The following is a 27,430-nucleotide window of genomic DNA, read 5'->3' as shown; positions in this document are numbered from 1 at the left end:
TATCAGGAATTAGAAAAAAAAATTAAAAGTTTTACTTTTTATAACTGTACTGGGGGTTTACAATGTGAGGGAGTGTAGTGTTGGGTACGTAGACATTTGAGTGGACTCGCTCATGTGTGTTGACATTTCACAATTCAGACACTTGCAGGGGTGTGGTCCTTTGGACTGCTTGGCAGTTAGACATGCCCCCTGCCTTCCTGCACGGTCCGTGTTCGACTTGGAGTGGAGTCAGAGTGCCCTCATGAATATGCATGGCACGCTGACATCATACCGTTCAATTGCAGTTTCCGAGTAAGACTTATTTAGTCTTACACAGAGGATTCGTGAATCCGGGGGCCTATGTAAAATATGGCTCTATTCTTGCTCAAATCCAGGATAAACTATATCCTTAAATCTTAACAAGTACTTTTTCATTCCTTATAACTCCTACTCTCCCTTATTCACTTACTTCCTTACTGCTATTTTATACTCTTCCCTGACTTTCTCTCTAAATGTACCATAAGCCTGTTTTTCCCTTACTTCATATTGCAATTCCTGTTTGTATTAGACTAACTTATCTTTAATTTCTATACAAACTGTCTAAAATTTCTCTAAATATTAAATGATTGTCATATAGCTTGTAACGATTCTTAACCAATGTTTTTATATTATCTCTAATTTGTTATAATTATTTAAACTGCAGATATTTTTGTTTTATTTTTGAAGATTGTAAAATTATTATTCTTAAAATGTTTTGTAATAATTTGTAGCTTTTCTTCTCGGGCCACCACTGAAAATGGGCTTCTACCCAGTGTTTTATATACATATGTATATACACACACACACACACACACACACACACACACACACACACACACACACACACACACACACACACACACACACACACACACACACACACACACACACACACACACACACACACACACAACTCCATGGTTGCACCAAATCAAAAAAGGGGAACTTTCCCCAAAAAGGGCATCACTGCCAGCACAACTTGTCTGACAGTGATTTCCTGTGGAAGAGCTCCAATCATTGATGAGCTGAATTTCAGGCAGTTGAAACCACTTGAGCGTTCAGTCCACCAGTAGGGTATAGTCAAGGTAACAATGGATTGGAGTATGGTAATCTATAACTAGGGATGAGAGTTTTTAGAAAGGTTAGTGAGAAGGTTAGTGTGATATGAGGTGTTGTAAAATGTTTGCAACTGGTTAATGCACGTTTTAATTGTGGGGGGCTGTACAGATGAAAAAGACAGTATAGTATTTTTACGTAGTAGAAGTTAAGGAAACAATAAATGTACTTAATAGGCATTGTACAATGTTAAAATGAGGTTGTGCCTGTGTGAATTAGTAGTAGTTCAGGTGAATGTTGAAAACTTCATGAAACTTATGTCAAACTGAAGGAGGGAATTTCCCTCTTGTTCCAGACAAATTGCTCCAAGTCATTATAAATGTCATCTTGGATCACCACTTAAAAGCAATTCATTAATCCTAAGTTAACAAAAATAAGTATTTACATACATACACACATGAGACATTAATAGAAATAAACTTAGTAGTAGTGGTGCTGCGGTACGTTGTCGCCTCACAGTAAGACGTTGTCCTGTTCAATTCTCAGCTAAAGCGTCTTCTGTGTGGAGACATGCGTGAATGGGCATACCTTCGTTGAAGGTTGTGCGTCAGAGCTGGCAACTCGGCACGTAAAAATCTACTGCCAATCATTAGCGGACCGGAGTTCCACTGTGGTGACCCCTAATCGGGAAAAGCCAAAAGACACAACAACAGAGTTTGTCTGTTAGTATAAAAATATAATGTAGATATATAAATATATAAATACATGGGCTAATGGGTTGTTGCTTCAAAAGTACACCTAGTTCAAGTATGCATTGAGAAGATGCAAAATGTATGCATTGTATACATTTAATGACTGTAGCTGTGTAAATGTGATGAACAAAGCATTAACATAGTAATGCCTAATTCAAATTAGTCTTTATTTCTCTCCTTTACGGTTGTCCTGCTCAGTATTTCACTATTCACCGGGGAAGGCGTGGAGAAATGTAAAGCAATAGCAATGTATCTGCAGGATTTAACGTTGGTTTATAATAGCCTGCTCCTCTCTTGTGTTCTTAATAGTCAGGACTTTGAGAATCAGTGTTTGCATATAACATTACCTCATCTAAACACACTTCGGAATGTCCCTTCCCCTTTCCAACACAGCAGTTTGTTTTTTGCCCTATAGTAACCTCATGCTTGTCAGCATGTCCTAGAATATCAGGAAGTTGAGTAGCCAGTTTAGCATTATAAAATACAGCAGCTGACTAGATTAACTAGTGTACACGTAAATGTTCAAAGGTGAATTTTCCAAGAAGCAATCGTCGAGAACCAGAATTTTAAAAGTCACACGCATCCTCATCCTTTCTTAATTTCAGTTCTGTTGCTTTTGACTGAGAGAAAACAAATATTTTGCATGGATTTTGACATTTGTTTTACAATTTGAAGCTTCACCGTCTCACATATACATTCCCATTTTATTGGTGTGGAAATAAAGTAATTTACATTTTGCATTTTAATATATCAGTTCTCTGTATGGGAGGAAAGAGGTTTGTATAAAATGGTTGAGGAATTGGATACATACTAGGAAGTAAAAGCTAACTTTATAACTTTGTTTGGAAGATCAAAAAATAAAATTACTTTGCAAGTTCACAACTTGTCATGTCATTGGGGGAAGGGTAGGCTGTTTGTTTTTCCTCAAAGTAAGCACATGACTCTTACCGGAACACAGTAATGCTGCAGAATGCTCCCTCCTAGAGAAGTTTAACAGGCTGGTAATTATTTTTTTTCTCTCTCTCTGCAGGAACCACCTGCCAAGACTGCCTAATGTTCAAACATAAGCTGCAGTTAGAAACAAAAACAAGTAGTGCTGAAACTGTGTACAAGTGAAAAGTGCAAAATTTCTTGTCTTTTTCCCCTTTTGTGTGGGGAAAGAGCTGTCCTAATTGAGGGTGCACAAATGTGTGGGTTGATGCTGTGGGGGACCTTGTGAAAGAGGTGTTTTTGTCATCGGAATTGTTATAGTTTTCTCTAAAGTTGCAACAATAGTCTTTTTAAGGCTTGCTACTCCAGCTGTGTGATAGATCTCACAGTTTACACATTTGGTGAAATACAAGGTCTCCATTATCTTTTTCACTACCTGCTCCATCTTAGTGCCACATGTGTTAGTGGTGTATGGGCACAACACCTCTGTAATTGTGCTTTTGAGCTAGTTAACAAGACGTCTGCTTGAGTCTTAGCTTTTTGCTTTGTCTTCCCCAAATTCAACCAGTAATGCAAGTGTTCAGTTTTCTTCCTTTTGCTACCATCATCCCTTCCAAACTGTTGTGTGTGTGTGTGTGTGTGTGTGTGTGTGTGTGTGTGTGTGTGTGTGTGTGTGTGTGTGTGTGTGTGTGTGTGTGTGATTGAAAGTGAGTGTTGATGGCATCATCTTAAGGGTAAGAAAGTCGGGTTAGACATACATTTACAGAGGAAAATAAACACACGTGAAGACAATCAATCTGATTAAAAACGGAAGAGGGGGAACAACCCTTGCTTTCTCTTTTATTATAAAACACATGGTCATGTGACCTCTCTTGACCTTTCCACACCAACGACATCAGTGTAAAAGCATACATGCGATCATTCACTCTCTTTTATTATTATCAGCCAACACCCCCACTTGCTCTTGCACTGTATACAAATACATTTTAAGAACATATTTTGGCTAACTTTCCCTTCACATTCCAAATACCGCGTAATACATTAACTTTTCAATCTTCGACTTCGTAGCAGGTTTAGTAAAGACATCTGCAACCATGTCCGTTGTCGGGCAATATTCAATGCTTATTTTGTCATCAAGTGCTGACCTGACAAAATGATACTTAATGTCATCATGTTTATATCTCTGTCGGCTTACTGGATTCTTCGACAAAGCGATTGCTCCTTGATTGTCCTCAAATATTGTTACTGGCACATACTTGCGCTCTCCATCCATTCCACTCAACAGCTGCACAAGGTACAAACTCTCCTGTGTTGTTGCTGCCAGTGCCATGTACTCTGCTTCACATGTAGATAAAGCCACCGTTTGTTGTGTCTTTGATTTCCATGAAATAATAGGCCCGTCTCTATTGAGGTTAAAGCAATAACCTGTTGTACTACGTCTATCTTTTTGATCTGCTGACCAGTCTGCATCACTGTATGCTATAAGCTGAAGTTTCCCTTCACTTTTCTTGTAACACAGCTCTCTGTCCAATGTACCTTTTAAGTATCTTAACACATTTGGCTAGTGTTAAATGAGATTCATTCGGTTGTGATAAATATTGTGAAAGTTTACTTACAATCCAGCTAAGATCAGGCCTCGTGCTTGTCATATGTCAAACTACCCACAAGCTCACGATATTTTCTTGGATCTGTAGATTCACTGTCACATTCAAAGTTTGTTTTTTGTTCGGAAGGGGTACTTCTTATTTTACAATTAGACATACCAAATTTCTCAAAAATTTTTGTAATGTACCTCTTTTGGTTCATCTTCACTTCACCACTATTCTGGGTAAAGTCAATGCCTAGAAAATGTCTTAGTTTTCCCAGAGCTTTCATTTTAAATTTAACTTTGAGCATTTCCTTTACATCATTTAATGATTCATTGTCACTAGCTGCTACAATGAGATCGTCAACCCATATAATTAGCACTGTTTTCTCATTTTTAGCCTGTCTAGTGTATACACAGTGGTCTGCGGGGTTTTGGATAAAACTATTTTCACAAAGATAATCGTGCAACATTTTGTTCCAGTTACTCCCTGATTGTTTCAATCCATACAATGACTTATTCAGTTTACAAACCATTTTTTCATCATTATTTGATTTCTTTTCAAAACCTCCAGGTTGCTCCATATATACCTCACAGTCAGTAGGAACATGTAAATAGGCCGTTTGTACATCCATCTGGTGCAATTCTAAATCGTACTGAGCTGCCATCTGCATTAGACTTCGTACAGATGTCATACTTGCAGTTGGTGCAAATGTTTCATTATAATCTATACCAGCGACTTGACTATAGCCTTTAGCTATATACCTACCTTTGTAAGTCTCAGTATTATTTGCATTGTCTTTTACAGTGAAAACCCACTTACCCCCCCCCACTTCATTTTTATCTGCCGGCAGTGTGGTGAGTGTAAAGGTGTCAGTTTCCTTTAAAGACTAAAGTTTCTTCTTCATAGCATTGACCCATTTTTCCGAGTTAGACGAAGTCATGGCTTCTTTAAAGCTCTGCGGTGTGTTGCATATTAATTGGTAAGAATAGTCGACATTAACTGTCACATAATCGTCGTTTTCAACTTTACACTCAAAGTCCTTCAAGTATGCAGGTGGTTTTCTCTCTCTTCTAGAGTAGTGTGTATCCTGCCTTTCCTCTTCTTGCCTTATTCTTGTGTCTTGACTGTTAGCTTTTGATTCTGACTTAACATGCACACTACTTCTGGTATTAAGATCTTCATCCATCACTTCTGGGTCTGTCTGAATCTGGCATTCAGCTACATTCTTAGTAACAAACTTGACTAACCTGTGTCTAAGGACCTTTCCTGTGTCAGGATAATAGACCAGATATGATGGGCTGTTTTTATTGTATCCGACAAAAATACACTTATCACATCTTGGGTCTAACTTCTTTTTATCTTGTCTGTATGCATAACATACTGATCCGAATTCTCTCATCCTTGAAAGATCAGGTTTCTTCCCTGTTAGCATGAAGAATGGGATCTGCCCCACACACCTGTTATGACACCTGTTGCGAATAAAAGCAGCAGTCATTGCTGCATATGTCCACAACTCTTTAGGTAAGTCACTTTCTATCAACATACACCTTGCCATTTTGAACAGTGTTCTCCAGTTTCTCTCTGCTGTCCCATTCTGATGGGGTGAGTAAGGTGCGGATGTTTCGTGTCTTATAACATTTTTACTCAATACTGACTGAAAGTCTTTCGACATGAACAATCTGCAATAAACTTTTCAGTCGCCTTGACTGTATCACTCTTGGCTTTCAGAAAATAAACAAATATTACATCTGAGTAGTCATCAGTAAATGCTAAAGTGTACTTAAAGCCATCTTTTGCTACTGGCTCAATTGGGCCTGCCAAATCAGTATGGACTAGTTCAAACACAACTTTTGCTCTTGCATCTGGTTCTCTGTTTCTGCTCTGTACAAATTTCCCTTGCATACAGGTTTCGCACTCTATGTTAGGTCTCTTAACTTTACCTTTAAATTTCATTCCTTTTACCACTTTTTCTAATTTTGACACATTTTCAAAATTACAGTGATCAAGCATTTTATGCCATGCTTGAATGTCATAACAGCTCTAAGATGCATCATAATGTATCTCACTATCGCTTTCTTCATCATATGTGTCTAAATAATAGAGTCTATCACATTCAAATATGTCAAACCTGGTGCCGTTTTTATAGATGAGTTGGTCCCGGCCTTGCTTAAAGTTGATCGAGGTCCCTTTGGACATTGCTGCCTTAACAGAAAAAAATGCTTTGTGGATACATCGGGATATACAGCGCCCGAGTCATCATCACCTTTACTTTGCACCCCTCTGTGTCTAGCCACCATACTTCTGCATTACCTCTCTTCTGTGCGGCCCCACAGGTTCTCATTCCATCAGCTAATTCCACAATGTGTACCTCCGGTTGGAAAGTTGCATCAAAGCATTTAAACTTTTTCAGGTCGTTAATTATATGTGACGTGGCGCCAGTGTCCACCATTAATCACTTCTGTTTTAATTCACGAATTTGACGCTCAATTATTCTGAAAACAAATGCGTGATCATCTGCGTCAGTTGCTTGTTTCACATTGTCTTTCTTCTTTCTTCTACAGTTACTGTCCCTGTGGCTAGAGTTTTTACACAAACTACACCACTGTCTCTGGCCTTTATATTCTCTCCGGCATTCTCGTGCCTTATGTCCCTTTTGGCCACAGCTATAGCATATAATCTCTGCTTTTACTCTTTCCTCAAGGCCACTTGCTTTCATCACATTATCATTACTTCCGTTGGCATTAAATTTTTCGGTATGTTCATAGCTTCTTAACCTTGTTTTGATCTCACCAAAGCTCAACTTATCGTCGTCTTGCATGTGTACTGCAAATGGTTTAAAAGTTTCAGGCAACCCTTTCAAAATCATCGCAATTAGTAATCCATCACTGAGCTTCTCCCCAGCATTTCTAAGTGCCATAATGGCCATCTCAGCCCTAATAATATAGTCTGTGACACTTTCACTGATGACCTTCTGAAGGCTTGTTAATTCGGTGTATAGGCTAATTACCCTTGGCTTCCCTTTCCCGGCATAATGGTCTCTCAGGATCTGAAGCGCTTCTCTACCATCATCTGCGGCTTCTCTCATGATGAGGGAGAAACTTTTGTCATCTAAGAACTGTATTAGTTCTGCATATGCCTCCTCATTTTTCTCAGCATCGTCGTCGCCTTCCTCCTCATTCTCATCGTCCTCTGCGTCTCGCTGCTCATTTTGCAAAATGGCATCTTTCAGCCCTAGCAAACACACGTCTCCCAGAAACTTTGTCTCCCACAACTCATAATTCTTCTCATCTCCGTTGAAACATAGTCTATGCCATCGGCTTCCTACTTCCCTCCTGGGCCCATAACATGTTGGCAGTATCATCTTAAGGGTAAGAAAGTCGGGTTAGACATACATTTACAGAGGAAAATAAACACACGTGAAAGCAATCAATCTGGTTAAAAGTGGAAGAGGGGGAACAACCCTCGCTTCCTCTTTTATTATAAAGCACATGGTCATGTGACCTCTCTTGACCTCCCACACCAACGACGTCAGTGTAAGAGGACACATACAATCATTCACTCTCTTTTATTATTATCAGCCAACAGTGAGAAATGGCAATATGCTGAATATACTATACTTTGTGAAGTACTGATTTACATCACTCAGTTTTGTTCTTATCCTAACCTAGCCACTGGGTAAGAATAAGCCAGTGCATTTCTTTGTGCCAGTCCCAATTGGGAGGATTACATCAGAAAGGGCAGCCAGTGTAAAATGCTTGCCAAATAACATATGCAGACAACAATACAGATTTCCATACCAAATCTGTCTTGGCCCCAGTTAACAATGATCACCACCAGTACTGTTGGCCAACAGGGTGCTGGCGGAAATTGGGCTACTGTTGATCGAAGGAGAAGGGGTAGACGAGGGAGAAGGCATGCCCAAAGGTAGGAAGAGAGGAGAAAAATTAGGAATGTGGTAGTGAGGGTAGGAACTTTGAATGTTGGCAGTATGACTGGTATAGGGAGAGAGCTAGCTGATATGATGGAGAGAAGGAAGGTTGATATATTGTGTGTGCAAGAGACCAGATGGAAGGGGAGTAAGGCCAGGTATATCAGAGGTGGGTTCAAATTGTTCTATCATGGTGTGGATGAGAGGAGAAATGGGGTAGGGGTTATCCTGAAGGAACAGTAGGCCAAAGAGGTGAAAAATTTTGCAGGTGAAAAGAGTGTCTGATAGAGTGATGTTTATAAATCTGGAAATTGATGGTGTCATCATGAATGTTGTTAGTGCATATGCTCCACAAGTTGGGTGTGCATGGTGAGAAAAAAAAATGTTGTAGTGAGTTGGATGAAGTGGTGGTGACTGTACCCAAGGGTGAGAGAGTGGTGATTGGAACAGATTTCAATGGGCATGTTAGTGAAGGGAACAGAGGGGATGAGGAAGTGATGAGTAGGTATGGTGTTAAGGAGAGGAATGTAGAAGGACAGATGGTAGTGAATTTTGCAAAAAGGAGGGACATGGCTGTGGTGAATATGTATTTTAAGAAGAGGAAGGAGCATAGGGTGATGTCCCAGAGTTGAGAAAGATGCACACAGGTGGATTATATCCTAGGCAGGAGGTCTAGTCTGAAGGAGATTGGAGACTGTAAAGTAGTGGCAGGGGAAAGTGTAGTTACACAGCATAGGATGGTGGTCTGTAGGATGACGATAATCAAGAAGAGGAGGAGGAGTGTGAAGGCAGCACCAAATCTCAAATGGTGGAAGTTGAAAAAGGGTGATTGTGAGGTGGAGTTCAGGGAAGAATTTAGTCAGGCACTCTGTAGCAGTGAAGAGTTACCAAATAGCTAGGTAACTTCAGTAGAGCTGGTAAGGGAGACAGCTAGAGAGGTGCTTGGTGTGAGATCTGGACAGAGGAAGGAGGACAAGGAGACCTGGTGGTGGAATGAGGAAGTACAGGAGAGTATACAGAGAAATAGGTTGGTGAAGAAGAAGTGGGATTGTCAGAGAGATGAAGAAAATAGACATGAGTATAAGGAGATGAGGCGCATAGCAAAGAAAGAGGTGGTGAAGACTAAGGATAAGGCATATGGAGAGTTGTATGAAAGGTTGTACACTAAGGAGGGAGAAAAGGGCCTGTACCAATTGGCTAGACAGAGGGACCAAGCGAGGAAAGATGTGCAGCAGGTAAGGGTGATAAAGGATAATGAGGGAAATGTACTCACAAGCAAGGAGACTGTGTTGAGCAGTTGGAAAGAGTACTTTGAGAGGCTGATGAATGAAGAGAATAAGAGAGAGAGAAGGTTGGATGATGTGCGGATAGTGAATCAGGAAGTGCAACGGATTAGCAAGGAGAAAGTAAGGACAGCTATGAAAAGGATGAAGAAAGGAAAGGCTGTTGGTCCAGATGACATACCTGTGGAGGTGTTTAGGAGAGATGGCAGTGGAGTTTTTAACCAGATTGTTTGATGAAATCTTGGAAAGTGAGAGGATGCCTGAGGAGTGGAAAACAAGTGTTTTGGTACAGATTTTTAAGAATAAGGGTGATGTGCAGAGCTGTAGTAACTACCATACCTCTCATCCAAACCAAATTACTCATTTTTTACCAAGTTTTATGGTCAAATAATGGGGTGCCACAATTCCTGAGTGGCACCCCTTCATTTCCGATTTTTCCCAGCTTTTATTTTTTTAGTCTTTCTTTTCCGCATTTTGAGCTGACATCATCACGTGCACGATTACTTCAGCTCTGTCAGCCTATTGGAATTGAGCTCAAGGGCTCATGTGCACATTTCCAGCTGGCTGCTTTGAATGAATCTGCGAGCAGGAAGGACTTGTGTCTGGCGTATGTGTGAGCAGGAAGGACATATCTTCTAGGCTTGCTTCAGGAAAGGACTTGCGTTAATGTCTGGATAGTACTACTGCAGAGCTTGCAAGCGAAGCGGGAAGCACTGGGCTGCTTCTGGATACTATTACTACTGCAGTGTGTGAGCAGAGTGGGAAGGACTGGGCTGCTTCAGGTAGGAAACAACTGCTGCTTGAAATGAGCAGGTATCTGAATGACTGCTGATGGTGTGTGTTTTCAAGCAGGTATCTGAATGACTGGTGTGTGTTTTCAAGCAGGTATCTGAACGACTGGTGTGTGTGTGTTTTCAAGCAGGTATCTGAACGATTGGTGGTGTGTGCGTGTGTTTTCAAGCAGGTATCTGAACGACTATATATAGGTTCATAGGTAGGTACTAGGCTATCAGCCCGAGGGTCAGAGCAAGCCTAGCCAACAGTGTATTGGCTTTCGCCACCCATGTATTGTTAAATTCCTGCCCTTCTATCGAGCAGTGCCCCAGACATAATCCCAGGGGTGAATTTCCTATCACCCATCCACTTATCAAGGTTTTTCTTGAATAGTATATTTAAAGAATCAATTTTTGTGTTATATTTAAAGTTTCTCAGGTAAGTATTTTTTTAATTTAACATAGCTATATGCTTAAAGTAAAGTTGTAGTTTCTGTTTGCTGTGTTCAGAATATTTTTAACTGTTATATGTCAAAGAATTTTTGAAGTCTTTTGGCAGTCTTGTTTTTGTCATGAACAAAGTTAAAACAAGATGTCTTACCTTCCTTTTAAAAGCTGTCAGCTTCTTTTTTTTGAGCAGGTTGCTGTTTTTCAACTACCAGGCTATGTAAATTATTAAAAGTTACTGTTAGGGAGTTATTAAGCATATATAAGCAACCTTCAAGTGATTGCATGCTTACAGCAGAGTAACTATCTGTGAGGCAAGCTGTCTTTCAAAATCATTTTGTAGTGCTGTTGAATGCATTAAATGTTTGATCACTTAAATTAAAATGGTAATTTAAGTACGAGTGTATTTGAGTGCTGTACTTGGGTAAAGCCATTAGAGATGTATCCATTAGGCATAGGCAGGGCCGCCCACCGGCGCGCCAGCAGCAGGGGCACATTTTTATGTATTTATCTGGTATAGGTAGACCAGGGGGGGGCACCTAGTTGTGAGGGGCGCGCCCGTGGAGCCCTTTTGCCTAGGGCACCAGTTGACCTAAGGCCACAGCTGGATGTATCACTGAATATCATCACAGTATCATAACAAATGAAAATATCTCAAGTATATCAGCAGTAAAATATATGCCTAATGGTCTCTGAGAACACTTTTAAGAGTATCAAAAATATTGTATGCCAAGAGAGCTATTATGAATAATTCTCTTTTAAAAAGGAAGCTCTTTGGAAATGGGCGGTTGGTGCCAGTAAGAGTATATAGGCAGTGGCTTAAGCGATATTTGTGAGTTGTCACATTCCTTTTTGGAATTAGTGGCATCGTATTATTGCATTGTCCTTTATAGGAGTAGGTGAGGCTACACTGCAGATTGTAATTATTTGGACTGAAAGTGATTTTATATTTACTTGTAATTGTTATCAGGCCAGCATTTTGAAAATACTTTCATTATGCCTGTGAGTTATATTTCAGTTTATTGAACTCAAAGTGAGTGAGTTACAATTTATTTCTAACAAGTACATACATACATTGTTGTGACTCTAATTTAATAGTCTGTTCAATTAATAATAATGATGATTTAACATATTAGCTTCATTTTGATGTACATTTTTGCATATATATGTGTGTGTGTGTGTGTGTGTGTGTGTGTGTGTGTGTGTGTGTGTGTGTGTGTGTGTGTGTGTGTGTATGTGTATCTATATATATATGTAGAGAGAGATATAAATATAGATATACAGACACACACATCTGTCTATATCTATCTACATCTATATATTTATGGGTGTTACAGGGTTTGTCACTGCATGTATTTGAAATGTTGATATGTGTTGGTGGTATACCTAGTCAAATTATGTAAAGGTCAAACATCATCAGATCAGCCATTATATAATAATTTTTTTCCTTTCTTTCTACAAGTTTGTGTAAGCCCTGGAGGTATTTTATTTAATTTCTGAGGGTGTAGGGGTGGAGCTCATACATAAGGGAGAGTGAGAGGTGCAGTCCTATGTAAAAGTTACATAGTGAGAACTGAATTCTGTATTCCCCATTATTGACTTTGTCCAGGTTTATTGTGCTAAGAGGTTGAGAGCTATGGTGAAGTGAGAACTGAATTCTGTATTCCCCATTATTGGCTTTGCCAGGTTTTTTGTGCCAAGAGGTTGAGAGCTATGATGAGAAGTGAGAACTGAATTCACTAAATGATAGTCATTTAAGTTTCAGTCTTCCATCCTTGTTCTTCTTCTTTCGGCTTCTCCCGGTTAGGGGTCGCCACAGCAGATCACCTATCCGCTCATGATTGGCAGTGGAGTTTTACTGTGTCAAGTTGCCAGCCCGGCACCCAACCTTCCACAGAAGGCACACACATGCACACACTCACACCTAGGGCCAATTTGGAGTGTCCAATCCACCTACAGCATGTCTTTGGGATGTGGGAGGAAACCAAAGCACCCGGAGGAAACCCACGCGACCTCAGGGAGGACATGCAGACTCCAGACAGAAGGCACGCCATCCGAGGATCGAATCAGAGAACCTCTTGCTGTGAGGCAACAATGCTAACCACTGCACCACCATGGCCGCCCTTCAATCTTCCATCCTATCTTTCAGAAAACTGATGATTTGGCATAGAGGTATGTTGCTCTGACTGTAGTGCACAGGGTCCTAGGTTCAAGTCTTGGCAGTGAAATGCATGGTGGTAACATCACATTTTATTCTAGCAATGTTTAAAATGCATCCCTGGTTTCTGGCCTTTTGTCGTCGTCCCCCCACCCCCCAAAAAAAAAACTGAAATTGAAAATAAGTGCGAGAAGCTGTGCAAGATGGCTATGGCTTACAGTACTCTATATAGATAGATAGTGTGTGTGTATGTGTGTGTGTGTGTGTGTGTGTGTGTGTGTGTGTGTGTGTGTGTGTGTGTGTGTGTGTGTGTAAGTAGACTTTTATGATGGAAATGTTATGAATTGGGCAGTTTTGTCATTATTGGTAAATGCATTTTGTTTCATTGCCTACTGGAAAAATGTTCAAATAATAAATTTAAAATGCGCTCTAACAAGTGTGCTATATTATACCAGGAATATAATTTCATAAAGTCAGGAAGGTGCATCAAAGAACACGTGTATATTTCTTGTTTTGTGTGCAAGGGGCCTATGAGCTATGATTTGAAAACAGCCCAAAGGTAATCTTTATCTACCACTGGCCAGATGCATTTTCTTTGGATGTGGTGTAGGTTTCAATGTTGTTTCAATGAATGTGTGTTTCAAGGTCAGAGAAGTTTTAATGCCAAGTCTATTTTCATTGTGAGACAGTATTGCATTGTTTAGCAGATGTCTATTAGTATTTGTGCATTGTGCTACAAAATGTAAAAATAAAATTCAAATAATCATTGTAGAAGTAAAGCAGTGTGCACACATTAGTGTTTATGGTAAATGGGGTGCAATAGACAGGTAATGGGACACTGGAATGGCTGCAGGGGGACTCTGGTGCAATATTTTGGTTGTCTGTTCTTCAGTTTGCATTTGAAAGGTGGTATCCAACAATTCCACTGGAGTGGGTGGGGTTACATAATTATGCACACAAATTTTATGTTAATAAGAGTACAGATTTGTACCTATTTTTCATGGGCCTTGTCTAGATTTTTGACTTTTCCAGGTTGAAAGGTATGGTACCTATAGAGGGATAAAATTGATCAGTCACAGCATGGCATTACGGGAAAGAGTAGTGGAAGCTAGGTTAAGAAGGGAGTTAATGATTACTGAGCAGCAGTATGGTTTCATGCCAGGAAAGAGCACTACAGATGCAATGCTTGCTCTGAGTGTGTTGATGGAGAAGTATACAGAAGGTCAGAAGGAGCTGCATTGTCTCTTTGTGGTCTTAGAGAAAGCATATGACAGGGTGACTAGAGAGGAGTTGTGATATTGTATGAGGAAGTCAAGAGTGGCAGAGAAGTATGTAAGAGTGGTATAGGATACGCATGAGGGTAGTGTGACAGTGGTGAGGTCTGCGGTGGGAGTGATGGATGTATTTAAGGTGAAGGTGGAATTACATCAAGGATCAGCTCTGAGCCCTTTCTTATTTGCAATGGTGATGGACAGTTTGACAGACGAGATCAGACAGGAGTCCCTGTGGACTATGATGTTTGCAGATGACATTGTGATCTGTAGTGCGAGTAGAGAACAGGTTGAAGAGACCCTGTATAGTGGAGTCATGCTCTAGAGAGGAGAGGAATGAAGGTCAGCAGAACTTAGAATATATGTGTGTGAATGAGAGACAAGATAGAGGAATGATGAAGATGCAGGGAGTAGAGTTGGCAAAGGTGGATGAGTTTAAATATTTGGGATCAACAGTTCAGAGTAATGGTGAGTGTGAAAGAGAGGTGAAGAAGAGAGTACAGGCAGGATGAAGTGGGTGGAGAAGAGTGTCAGGACTGATTTGTGACAGAAGAGTACCAGTAAGAGTGAAAGGGAAGGTCTACAAGAGGGTAGTGAGACCAGCTATGTTATATGGGTTGGAGACAGTGGGATTGACAAAAAGACAGGAATCAGAGCTGGACGTGATATTAAGATTTACACTGGATGTGACGAGGATGAACAGGATTAGGAATAAGTATATCAGAGGGTTAGCTCAGGTTGTGCAGTTTGGAGACAAAGCCAGAGAGGCGATATTGCATGTTTCAGTCCACAAAGAAAACAAACAAAAAAACGCACAAACAAAATCACACAGCAAACACCAGCCACCAGTCACCTGGACTCAGAACAACACTCCACAAAGGTGACATTAATTAACACCGCTGCCGATGATAGATCGGTCAGAGTCAGACAGGTTTGAAGGAGGGAAGACATCGCATCCAAAACGCTGCTGTTGTCTTCGCCTTCTTGTTCTATAAAAAATCGGTTTTTGGAATCCTACCTTATTGTGAGCTGTGTTCTACTTTGGTGGAGGTTACCGGACTGGTAAAGCTGTGCTTTGTGGATATTGCATGTTTGTACATGTGCTGAGGAGAGATGATGGGTATATTGGAAAAAGGATGTTAAGGCTAGAGCTGCCAGGTAAGAGGAAAAGAGGAAGGCCTAAGATAAGTTTTATGGATGTGGTGAGAGAGGACATGCAGGTGGTTGGTGTGAGCAAAGTGCAGAGGACAGAAAAAAGTGGAAACAGATGATCCTCTGCGGTGTCCCCTAACAGGAACAGCTGAAAGAAAATGAGTTTTGTTCTTATCCTCTTGCTTTAATCTATTTATTGTACTGAATACTAAATTCTTTGAAAATACAATTACAAGTGAAAGCAGAAACTACATTAAAGATAACATAAAGAAGCTGTCCTCTTTTCATGTTTGTGAAGGTTTTCTGGCCTGTACTTAGATTATTTCTGTCAGTGAAAGCATTTTCAGGAAAAAAAAAGTAAAACAAATTGCTTAACCTTTAGGGGATATCTATGGCTTTGCATTTCTCAAATTGTACATTAAAATACAAATATGAACTTATAAATAAAATACAAATATGAACTTATAAATAAAACCACGAATGATGGGCTACAGGTGGGTCTGTTGACACCACCTCTTCCCGTCATATATTCCACTGTCTTAAGAGTACCTTTCCACTCAGCTTAGATCACTCTGACCTACTAAAATAGAGTACTTCCTCTAACTTTGTTTTATATCTTTCACTTTAAGCCTTAGTCATGCCCCATCAGCTCTTCTTCATCAACCTTCTTTATTTTTATTCACATCCCAACTGCTCCCTGAATGTATGGCGAGTCTTTGGATATCGTCTCCTCTTCTATTATTCTTCCCATTATGCATGCTTGGTACCATTAGGCTTTAACAGTCTCCTTCTAATGGTGGATACCCCTACCTCTGTAAAGTCTGCAGAACTCTATGCAATGTTACAGGTATGGCTGTGCAAAAGAACGTCTATCTGCAGAAGATCTATCCATGTCAAAGTGTTTCCTGCTAATGAAGTGCATTAAAATGAGCAGCACAAACATGTCACATACAATGAGTATGCTGCTATATATTTTCTTATTTTTGTGTTAGCATTTTTTCAAAATAAATTCATTTTAATTTGACAATATTTGCTATGGACTGACTTAAAATCTTAACACTTTATAATGATCTAACAACTTTAGTAATAAATCTAAACTTCAATAGCAATAGCAGCAGAGCAGCATGGTGGCTCCATGGTAACACCCTTCCCTGCCTTTCATCATGGTTGAATAGGGTCTATAGTGGAACAGTTCACTTGCATGGTTAACAATTGCATTAATCAAATTAAGTTAAAATTAGTGTTCAGAGTTCAGTGGCAGAGAAACTTATTTTAGATGCAGCTTTGTATAACAGCTGAGCTAAACTAATTTGAGAGAAGACATAAAAAAAAAACAAGATGATTTACTCCCTGAAAGACAGTCTGCCAAGGTTCCAGAAGATAATAAATAGTTTTTTTACCTGAGATTTTTGTTGTCATTTTATTAAAAAGCAATCTGTCGTTGGAGGTTTTCTTGCTCAGTAAGATCTCTACCTCATCTTTCTAGGGTTCAGTACTTCTCTGTCACCATCTGTGTGGTTTTCTCTGGATTCAGCTTTCAGTAAAACCAGACTGCATTCTTGTTCTCTCTCATAAAAAAAAAAAAAATAGATAAGGAGTCCATTAATATCTTTAGTGGTTCAACAGATGGATGCCTTTCATGGTTAGATTATCAATGTGGGCTGATGCAGGTAAATTTGAAGTGTGTTCTGTCTTCTTTCACCACAAATGCACATGCGTGTCTGTCACAGTCTTTGTCTACTACAACAGTTTGCAGGTACATGCATCTCTGTTGCAACTTTCACAGTTTTATCTGATGCCACTTGCAACACACATTGTGTAACCACGAATCTGCTCAGGGAATATTCTATCCCTCTTTTCCAGGTTTGCAGACTGGTTATTCTCAGGGCATGGATGTTTGTACTGATTTGATTCTCTTATTTTCTCAAAGATGAACCATGACCGATAAGCACATTATAAGACACACGATCTGAACAGTTCTGAATTATATTGTGGGTACATTTTTTCTCACATAAGCCTTAAATTTGGTTTTAGAACATTAATTTTGTGTATTAATCTAAAGGTCTATTTCTTCTCTTTTTTGTTCTTTGCATCAATGTTTCTGCACAAGATGAGTACAATGTCATCTCTAGAGTAATGCTGTAACAAAATAAGAACCATCATAGTTTTATTTCCACAATCTAGCTTTTTGTTGTCTTTATATAACCCACCCGGCCTTATGTGTCAGCCTTTTATAGGAAGCACAAAATGGTGCAATGGTACAGTAGGTGCATGACAAATTCCATTTCTTATAAACTTTTGTCAGTTTCATACTGGTGAAACAATGTTCATTATCCAATATTATAATTCTGTGATATTCTGCGGTATGCTATAAATTTGTCTTAGTTTTTTTTTTTTAATACTAGCTGGACTAAAAAAGCAAACTGAATGGAAATGCATCCAGCAACTGTCAAAACTGAAACATGTTCCATGGAGCAGACCAGCTTAGTTCACAGGCTACACCATGGCTTTTCATGCCATTCTAAGGGGTATTTCTAAGCTGAATTTGGAAGTAATTTACTGTTTGCTTGGCTCTTATTACATATATTCACTTCTTTTCCCACATACTGCTTCATGCCAAACCACCATGCATATGACTTAGCTAAACCTTTCATTCTGATTATTGCAGGGTGAGCTTGCTATAACAGTATTAGTGAAATGGCTTAAAGAGGGAGTTATACATCCAGGTCACCACAACCCACAACCGCCACTATCGCACACTCACCTGACCCGCGCCCTAACCCTAACTCACTTAATCCGCCCCTAACCCTAACCCCACACTTACCTTAACATGTCGGTGTTCTCTGCATTGGGATTTTCAACTGTTGATCATCTCCGTTGTCGATCTTCCGGTGTCGGTGTTCTCATCGTCGGCATTTTGCAGTTTCGGCATTATCAGGTAGACCTATATATATATATATATATATATATATATGTGTGTGTGTGTGTGTGTGTGTGTGTGTGTGTGTGTGTGTACATATATATACATATATATATATATATATATATATATATATATATATATATATATATTTAACATAACTTTATCTACAATCAACTGAATAGAAAATAAAATATCTAAAACACATTTCATTTAAACTTACTCTAAAATGAGTATACTTATAAAAAGAAAGGTCACAAAGGGAAACAAACAGCTTCCTTTTGTTGTCCATTTACCGAAACCCTATCACACATTCAAATATAATTTGACTGAACTGTGGCAGCGTTACAGAAAGCGTACTTCTAAGGTAAGGTAGGTGTTGTAGTTAATCTTAGGGTTAGTATGCATTAGTAATGTTAACCATGGGGGTTCTGTCATCTACACCACATTACTAATGTGTGCTAACCCTAACCCTACCCCTTAGCTTAGAAAAAAATACTTTCCATACCACTGCAACTACACAAGATAAAAAGACACCTACGACGTACAGCAGTGGACCCTGACCATACCCCTTAACGTAGAAAAAAAACATTCCATAACAGTGCCACTACACAAGGTAAAAAGACACATATGACATACAGCAGCAGACCCTGACCATGCCCCTTACCTAGGAAAGAAAACATTCCATAACACTGCAACTACACAAGATAAACACATATGACGTACAGCAGTGGACCCTGACCATACCCCTTTCCTGAAAAAAAAAAACATTCCATAACAGTGCCACTACACAAGGTAAAAAGACACATATGACATACAGCAGCAGACTTGAACAATGCCCCTTACCTTAGAAAGAATCCTTTCCATACCACTGCGACTACACAAGACAAAATGACACATATGACATACAGCAGTGGGCGTGCCCAACACTAAATCCATCCCCTTACCTAGCTCTTACTGTAACCCTAACCTACTAACAGTCAATCTAACAACAGTGATCATTATATAACAAGCTTCCACTGTAATTAGTTTTATGCACATGTGTATAGTGCACACCTGGATAGGATAACATATGTATTAGATTGCTTTTTTCAATCAGTTACATTTAAATAAAATAAGTTTTAGATAAACTAAATGCTACCCATTTGGTTAGCATTAATATATATATATATATATATATATATATATATATATATATATATATATATATATATATATGGGTACAGATGAATTCAACGGCAAATGCACACCACGAACTGAAGAATCCAGTACAGGAACAAATTCAAGGCAGGACACCAAAATAATCCACAGCAACGAAATTTATTCAGATACTTAGCGCTTTCACCTTACAAGGCATCATCAGAGTCATATTGCTGTTGCAATAAACCACTTTTATATACTGTGAACAATTCACTAACCAATTGATTAATCAATTAAACAATCTACAACATTAAAACATTTAAACCTATATACACTCACCCTAAGAGCCTTTACATAAAAAATTGATCACCACTATTCAATGAACCATACAATAAATTCAAAACATATCTACTAAAATATATACATATATATTACATTTATATCTACTTGTTCAGTAATATATGCATTTTTAAATACATATAATAATTCTAACATCAAATGTCAACCTATAAAATCTAAAAATATTTACAAAAATTTTTTTTATTATATATGTAAATATATTTATTATTTTTAACTAATATCTATTATCATGTTTGTAGTTTAACTAGGTATAAACAATTACCACCTCTACAAGACCTGTGATCGATGTACCAAAAGAGGTTTTATAGAAATGTAATCATTAAGCCCAGGGTAGCACATAGCATTTAACCTAAATTGCCATTCCATTTCCTTTAAAGCTACCTTGTTTTTAATGTAACCTCCACTATCCAAAGAAACCTTATCAATAACAAAAAACATGAATTTCTTAAAATTATTGCACTTGACACTATGTAGATATAAAGCATTGTGGGTGTCTTTATTTTTAATGGATCTGAGATGCTCAGGAATCCTGTCCCTTAATCTGCGGGTAGTCATCCCGACATAAAATGCCTCACAGGATATACAGTTGGCCACATATACTAAATTTTTTGAGTTACAATTACATATTCCTGGACAGGACAAGGTGTATTTATATCCTGAAATAAACACATAGGGGCCATCTGCTATAAACCTACAGCATCTACAGTTTCCACATTTACTCATCCTTGACCTACCATGCTGCCTATTCTTTTCAAACATACCTTTCAAATTTGGTCCCCTGCTATACACTATCGCAGGTTCATCTCCCACCACCTTCTTCAAATCAATATTCAAACAATGGTCCCACACATTCCTCAATACTGCACACAATTCCTTAGATTTATCATTGCACTTAATAATGAAGCATGGACCCTCAAGATTTTTTAAATTATTATTATTATTCTCACTTACCAATTCCACTGAACTTTGGGTTTCCATCTCAACTACATGATCACCCCTTAAAATGGGGACATAAATACTTCGTCTTTTTTTATAAATTTCTTTCTTTACTCTTCGCAATAAACTGATAGGGTAGCCTCGCTCCAATAACATTCCAATTAATTTATAAAATTCTAATCTAAATGTCACATCATCACTCACTAACCTAGAAATACGTGCCATTTGTCCTTTTATTACCCCCTTCCGTTGATGGAAGGGGTGGCAACTCGAAAAATGTAATAATGAATTTGAGTAGTTGTCCTTCCTATAAATTGTACTTGACATCTCATTACCCATTTTTGAAATATTAATATCTAAATAATTGATACTCTCTGCATCCCAGGAAAAAGTGAACTTTAAATAATCAGTGGTGCCATTTAAGTACTCTACAAATTCCTTGGCGAGAGCTTCACTACCTTTCCATATGATCAAAAGATAATCCAAAAATCTGTTGTACAATATTATATTGTTCATGTATTCTGATGTAAACACATAAGTTCTTTCCCAAGCCAATAACACCAAATTGGCGTATACCGGGGCACATTTGGCCCCCATAGCCACACCCGAACATTGTTTATAAATTTCTCCTTCAAACTTGATGAAATTATTGTTCAATACACATTCCATCAAGTCACAGTACAAATTCACTCTAGATCTGTCAATAGCTTTACTAAAATTAAGACTTGCAGCAAATAAGTCCAATCCTTCACTATGAGGGATTACCGAAAAAAGGTTAATGACATCAATCATCAAAAAACTATAATTATCGGTAATATTCTTAACCTCCCTTAATCTTTCTAAACAATGCCAGGAGTCCCTTAATATATGGGACACTTCAGTTAAAACTATCTTAGTCCCATGATCAATAAATGCATAAGAGGCTCAGTCTTTGAACCCCTTGCAGCAACAATTGGCCTGAATTGTAAATTATTGATACCCTTGTGTACCTTGGGTATTCCAAATATACATGGCAACACTGGGTTCTTAACTAACAAATAATCATATTCCATTTCACTAATCATAGCCTGGAAAAGTGCATCATGCAGGAACATATCAATTTTAGAATACGCCCGGTTCACTTCATTAATAGATGCCAAAGAATAAATACTTTGATCATCTAATACTCTAGACATAGAAGTATAATAGTCAATCGTATTCATAAGTACCATCCCACCCCCCTTGTCCGGTTTCATGCACCTCACATTTTTGGAATTTCTAAATTCATTAAGCAATATCCTTTCACCCATGGATAAATTATCGACACCACTACTAGGTGATGCACATATTCTCCTAAACTCGAACTCCAGTAATTTTTCAAAAAACACAAATTCCGGACAAGTGGGTGGGTTAAAAGTACTTTTTCTTTTTAAAGATGAAGAAGAACCCAGGGTGTTATTTACACCCGTATTAAAATTCTGATTGTCATGAAAGTATTTCTGAAGGTTCAACCTCCTCACAAACAATTTCAAACTAGATAAAGTATGTGCTACATCTAGTTTAAAGCTAGGAACAAAGCTTAAACCCTTCGCAAATAATTCAAAATGAGTGTCCCCTATCTCAACTTCTGTATAGTTGTAAATAGTAAAACCTTTTTGCTTTAAAATAGTACAATGTAAACTATCATCAATAACATAACTAGCATTAACCTGTTGCAACCTTGCATCACCACTTAAAATATTGTTGACAACAACCAATTCAGTACAATGGGCACTCTTGTTCATATCTACATTCATTGAAAATACATTACTGGTCAAGGACAAATCACAACCATTGTTGGTTAGACCCACATCTTTAACATCATTGATAGCATCACTACTGCAATTGTTTTTAAAATCTACCATCTCATTAAAATATGAACGTATAGGCTCATCAGGAATTTTTACTTCATTATTGCAACCATGTAAAACCCCATTAACTTGCAGTTCATCCCTTCCCCCCACCAGGGATTCCTGCGTAACATTCATTTCACTAACACAAACACCTAATGAATTGTCATCAAACTCTACAGTATTAAATCCTTGCGCATTAAAGTCAGATGAAAAACTATTAGAACAACCATTCAATTCAACAGTAAAAACATCACTCAATTCATTTAATAATGATAACCCCCCCCTCCCCCTGTATTGCCTCCCTCGCGGATAATAAGTGGTTCTTGCTCCTTGGTTCAAAAGTTTCTTGGACCTCCGAGGACCTGTACAACTGTCCAAAAAAACTTCATCATCTCCACCAGGAACTTCATCATCACCCTTGTCACAATATTCTCCATTGTCTAAATTTTGTGACATATTAGCTTTTCCAAAATGGTTAAAAGTTTGCCTAGGCCACTTTTTTCCGAGGGGATAAACATTATTAGTGGCATAATCAGTCGTATCTCTCACCAACTTTTTCTTTTAACCATTTTACTTTGCTGCACATAGCTATCTAAATCTTTAAGAACTTTTTCAAAACTGGCTTGGTGCTGATAAAAAAGTAAATCAGTTGTAATGCTCATGTGCAGCTTGGTAATGTCATCCTTTAAAGAACACATTTTAAAATTGTTATTGTCTATGATAATGTCAAGAAGCTCCATACCTGTTCTATCAAAGAGCTTAGTTAATTCTTCGTAGGCCTTCGATTCACCGTCAATCCCCATAGGTAATTTCCAAACCCTCAATCCCTTTGGAACTTGCTTACGCTCTTTGGATTGAGCCAAAAACCAATTATCCAACTGCATAGCCCTATATTTGGTACACAATTTATTAAACCGAAATATCTGATCCTTTAATGTGGGAAAATCAGCTCCCACTCTCTCCGAATTAATTTTGTTTTCACCAAAAACAGGAGTCTGAAGCCACGAGTCCATTTGAAAAATGGGTTCTGCTCTCGCCGAAGGCATCGGGGTTGCAACCAAACCTTGTCCCATCACGTTAGGTTGCCGCGAAACCCCTGGCGCTGTTTTTGAAACTGCTCCACTGTATGAAGTAGACGCATTCGTGACATTATGTACTTGCCCAGGCTCAATAGAGCTCACCGGAGGTGAGTGCAATGTAAATAAATCAACCTGTGTGTCCGAGGGGATAACCCCATCCTCTTGAACATTAGCACCATCATTCTTAACTTCATTACTGCTGGCGTACGCTTTAAGAAGTTTGTCCACTACACCTGCCAACTCTTTTAATACAGCTTCCATCACGACCTGAATCCACCAGCGTTGGGAGGCACTCCCGACACAAAAATGTAACACAGAAAGAATAGTCCCAAACCAAGGGCACAGGCAGGAAACAGATGAATTCAACAGCAAATGCACACCATGAACTGATGAATCCAGTACAGGAACAAATTCAAGGCAGGACACCAAAATAATCCACAGCAACGAAATTTATTCAGAGACTTAGCGCTTTCACCTTACAAGGCATCATCAGAGTCATATTGCTGTTGCAATAAACCTCTTTTATATACTGTGAACAATTCATTAACCAATTGATTAATCAATTAAACAATCTACAACATTAAAACATTTAAACCTATATACACTCACCCTAAGAGCCTTTACATAAAAAATTGATCACCACTATTCAATGAATCATACAATAAATTCAAAACATATCTACTAAAATATATACATATATATTACATTTATATCTACTTGTTCAGTAATATATGCATTTTTAAATACATATAATAATTCTAACATCAAATGTCAACCTATAAAATCTAAAAATATTTACAAAAAATTTTATTATTATATATGTAAATATATTTATTATTTTTAACTAATATCTATTATCATGTTTGTAGTTCAACTAGGTATAAACAATTACCACCTCTACAAGACCTGTGATCGATGTACCAAAAGAGGTTTTATAGAAATGTAATCATTAAGCCCAGGGTAGCACATAGCATTTAATCTAAATTGCCATTCCATTTCCTTTAAAGCTACCTTGTTTTTAATGTCACCTCCACTATCCAAAGAAACCTTATCAATAACAAAAAACATGAATTTCTTAAAATTATTGCACTTGACACTATGTAGATATAAAGCATTGTGGGTGTCTTTATTTTTAATGGATCTGAGATGCTCAGAAATCCTGTCCCTTAATCTGCGGGTAGTCATCCCGACATAAAATGCCTCACAGGATATACAGTTGGCCACATATACAAAATTTTTTGAGTTACAATTACATATTCCTGGACAGGACAAGGTGTATTTATATCCTGAAATAACCACGTAGGGGCCATCTGCTATAAACCTACAGCATCTACAGTTTCCACATTTACTCATCCTTGACCTACCATACTGCCTATTCTTTTCAAACATACCTTTCAAATTTGGTCCCCTGCTATACACTATTGCAGGTTCATCTCCCACCACCTTCTTCAAATCAATATTCAAACAATGGTCCCACACATTCCTCAATACTGCACACAATTCCTTAGATTTATCATTGTACTTAATAATGAAGCATGGACCCTCAAGATTTTTAAAATTATTATTATTATTCTCACTTACCAATTCCACTGAACTTTGGGTTTCCATCTCAACTACATGATCACCCCTTAAAATGGGGACATAAATACTTCGTCTTTTTTTATAAATTTCTTTCTTTACTCTTCGCAATAAACTGATAGGGTAGCCTCGCTCCAATAACATTCCAATTAATTTATAAATTTCTAATCTAAATGTCACATCATCACTCACTAACCTAGAAATACGTGCCATTTGTCCTTTTATTACCCCCTTCCGTTGATGGAAGGGGTGGCAACTCGAAAAATGTAATAATGAATTTGAGTAGTTGTCCTTCCTATAAATTGTACTTGACATCTCATTACCCATTTTTGAAATATTAATATCTAAATAATTGATACTCTCTGCATCCCAGGAAAAAGTGAACTTTAAATAATCAGTGGTGCCATTTAAGTACTCTACAAATTCCTTGGCGAGAGCTTCACCACCTTTCCATATGATCAAAAGATCATCCAAAAATCTGTTGTACAATATTATATTGTTCATGTATTCTGATGTAAACACATAAGTTCTTTCCCAAGCCAATAACACCAAATTGGCGTATACCGGGGCACATTTGGCCCCCATGGCCACGCCCGAACATTGTTTATAAATTTCTCCTTCAAACTTGATGAAATTATCGTTCAATACACATTCCATCAAGTCACAGTACAAATTCACTCTAGATCTGTCAATAGCTTTACTAAAATTAAGACTTGCAGCAAATAAGTCCAATCCTTCACTATGAGGGATTACCGAAAAAAGGTTAATGACATCAATCGTCAAAAAACTATAATTATCGGTAATATTCTTAACCTCCCTTAATCTTTCTAAACAATGCCAGGAGTCCCTTAATATATGGGACACTTCAGTTAAAACTATCTTAGTCCCATGATCAATAAATGCCGCAAGAGGCTCAGTCTTTGAACCCCTTGCAGCAACAATTGGCCTGAATTGTAAATTATTGATACCCTTGTGTACCTTGGGTATTCCAAATATACATGGCAACACTGGGTTCTTAACTAACAAATAATCATATTCCATTTCACTAATCATAGCCTGGAAAAGTGCATCATGCAGGAACATATCAATTTTAGAATACGCCCGGTTCACTTCATTAATAGATGCCAAAGAATAAATACTTTGATCATCTAATACTCTAGACATAGAAGTATAATAGTCAATCTTATTCATAAGTACCATCCCACCCCCCTTGTCCGGTTTCATGCACCTCACATTGTTGGAATTTCTAAATTCATTAAGCAATATCCTTTCACTCATGGATAAATTATCGACACCACTACTAGGTGATGCACATATTCTCCTAAACTCGAACTCCAGTAATTTTTCAAAAAACACAAATTCCGGACAAGTGGGTGGGTTAAAAGTACTTTTTCTTTTTAAAGATGAAGAAGAACCCAGGGTGTTATTTACACCCGTATTAAAATTCTGATTGTCATGAAAGTATTTCTGAAGGTTCACCCTCCTCACAAACAATTTCAAACTAGATAAAGTACGTGCTACATCTAGTTTAAAGCTAGGAATGAAGCTTAAACCCTTTGCAAATAATTCAAAATGAGTGTCCCCTATCTCAACTTCTGTATAGTTGTAAATAGTAAAACCTTTTTGCTTTAAAATAGTACAATGTAAACTATCATCAATAACATAACTAGCATTAACCTGTTGCAACCTTGCATCACCACTTAAAATATTGTTGACAACAACCAATTCAGTACAATGGGCACTCTTGTTCATATCTACATTCATTGAAAATACATTACTGGTCAAGGACAAATCACAACCATTGTTGGTTAGACCCACATCTTTAACATCATTGATAGCGTCACTACTGCAATTGTTTTTAAAATCTACCATCTCATTAAAATATGAACGTATAGGCTCATCAGGAATTTTTACTTCATTATTGCAACCATGTAAAACCCCATTAACTTGCAGTTCATCCCTTCCCCCCACCAGGGATTCCTGCGTAACATTCATTTCACTAACACAAACACCTAATGAAGTGTCATCAAACTCTACAGTATTAAATCCTTGAGCATTAAAGTCATAGGAAAAACTATTAGAACAACCATTCAATTCAACAGTAAAAACATCACTCAATTCATTTAATAATGATAACCCCCCCTCCCCCTCCCCCTGTATTGCCCCCCTCGCGGATAATAAGTGGTTCT

This window comes from Protopterus annectens, chromosome 3.part0, assembly GCF_019279795.1.
Source record: "Protopterus annectens isolate FY-2018-M chromosome 3.part0, PAN1.0, whole genome shotgun sequence".
NCBI lineage: Eukaryota > Metazoa > Chordata > Ceratodontiformes > Protopteridae > Protopterus > Protopterus annectens.
The sequence above is the reverse complement of the archived record's forward strand: the minus strand, read 5'-3'. Positions refer to the sequence as shown.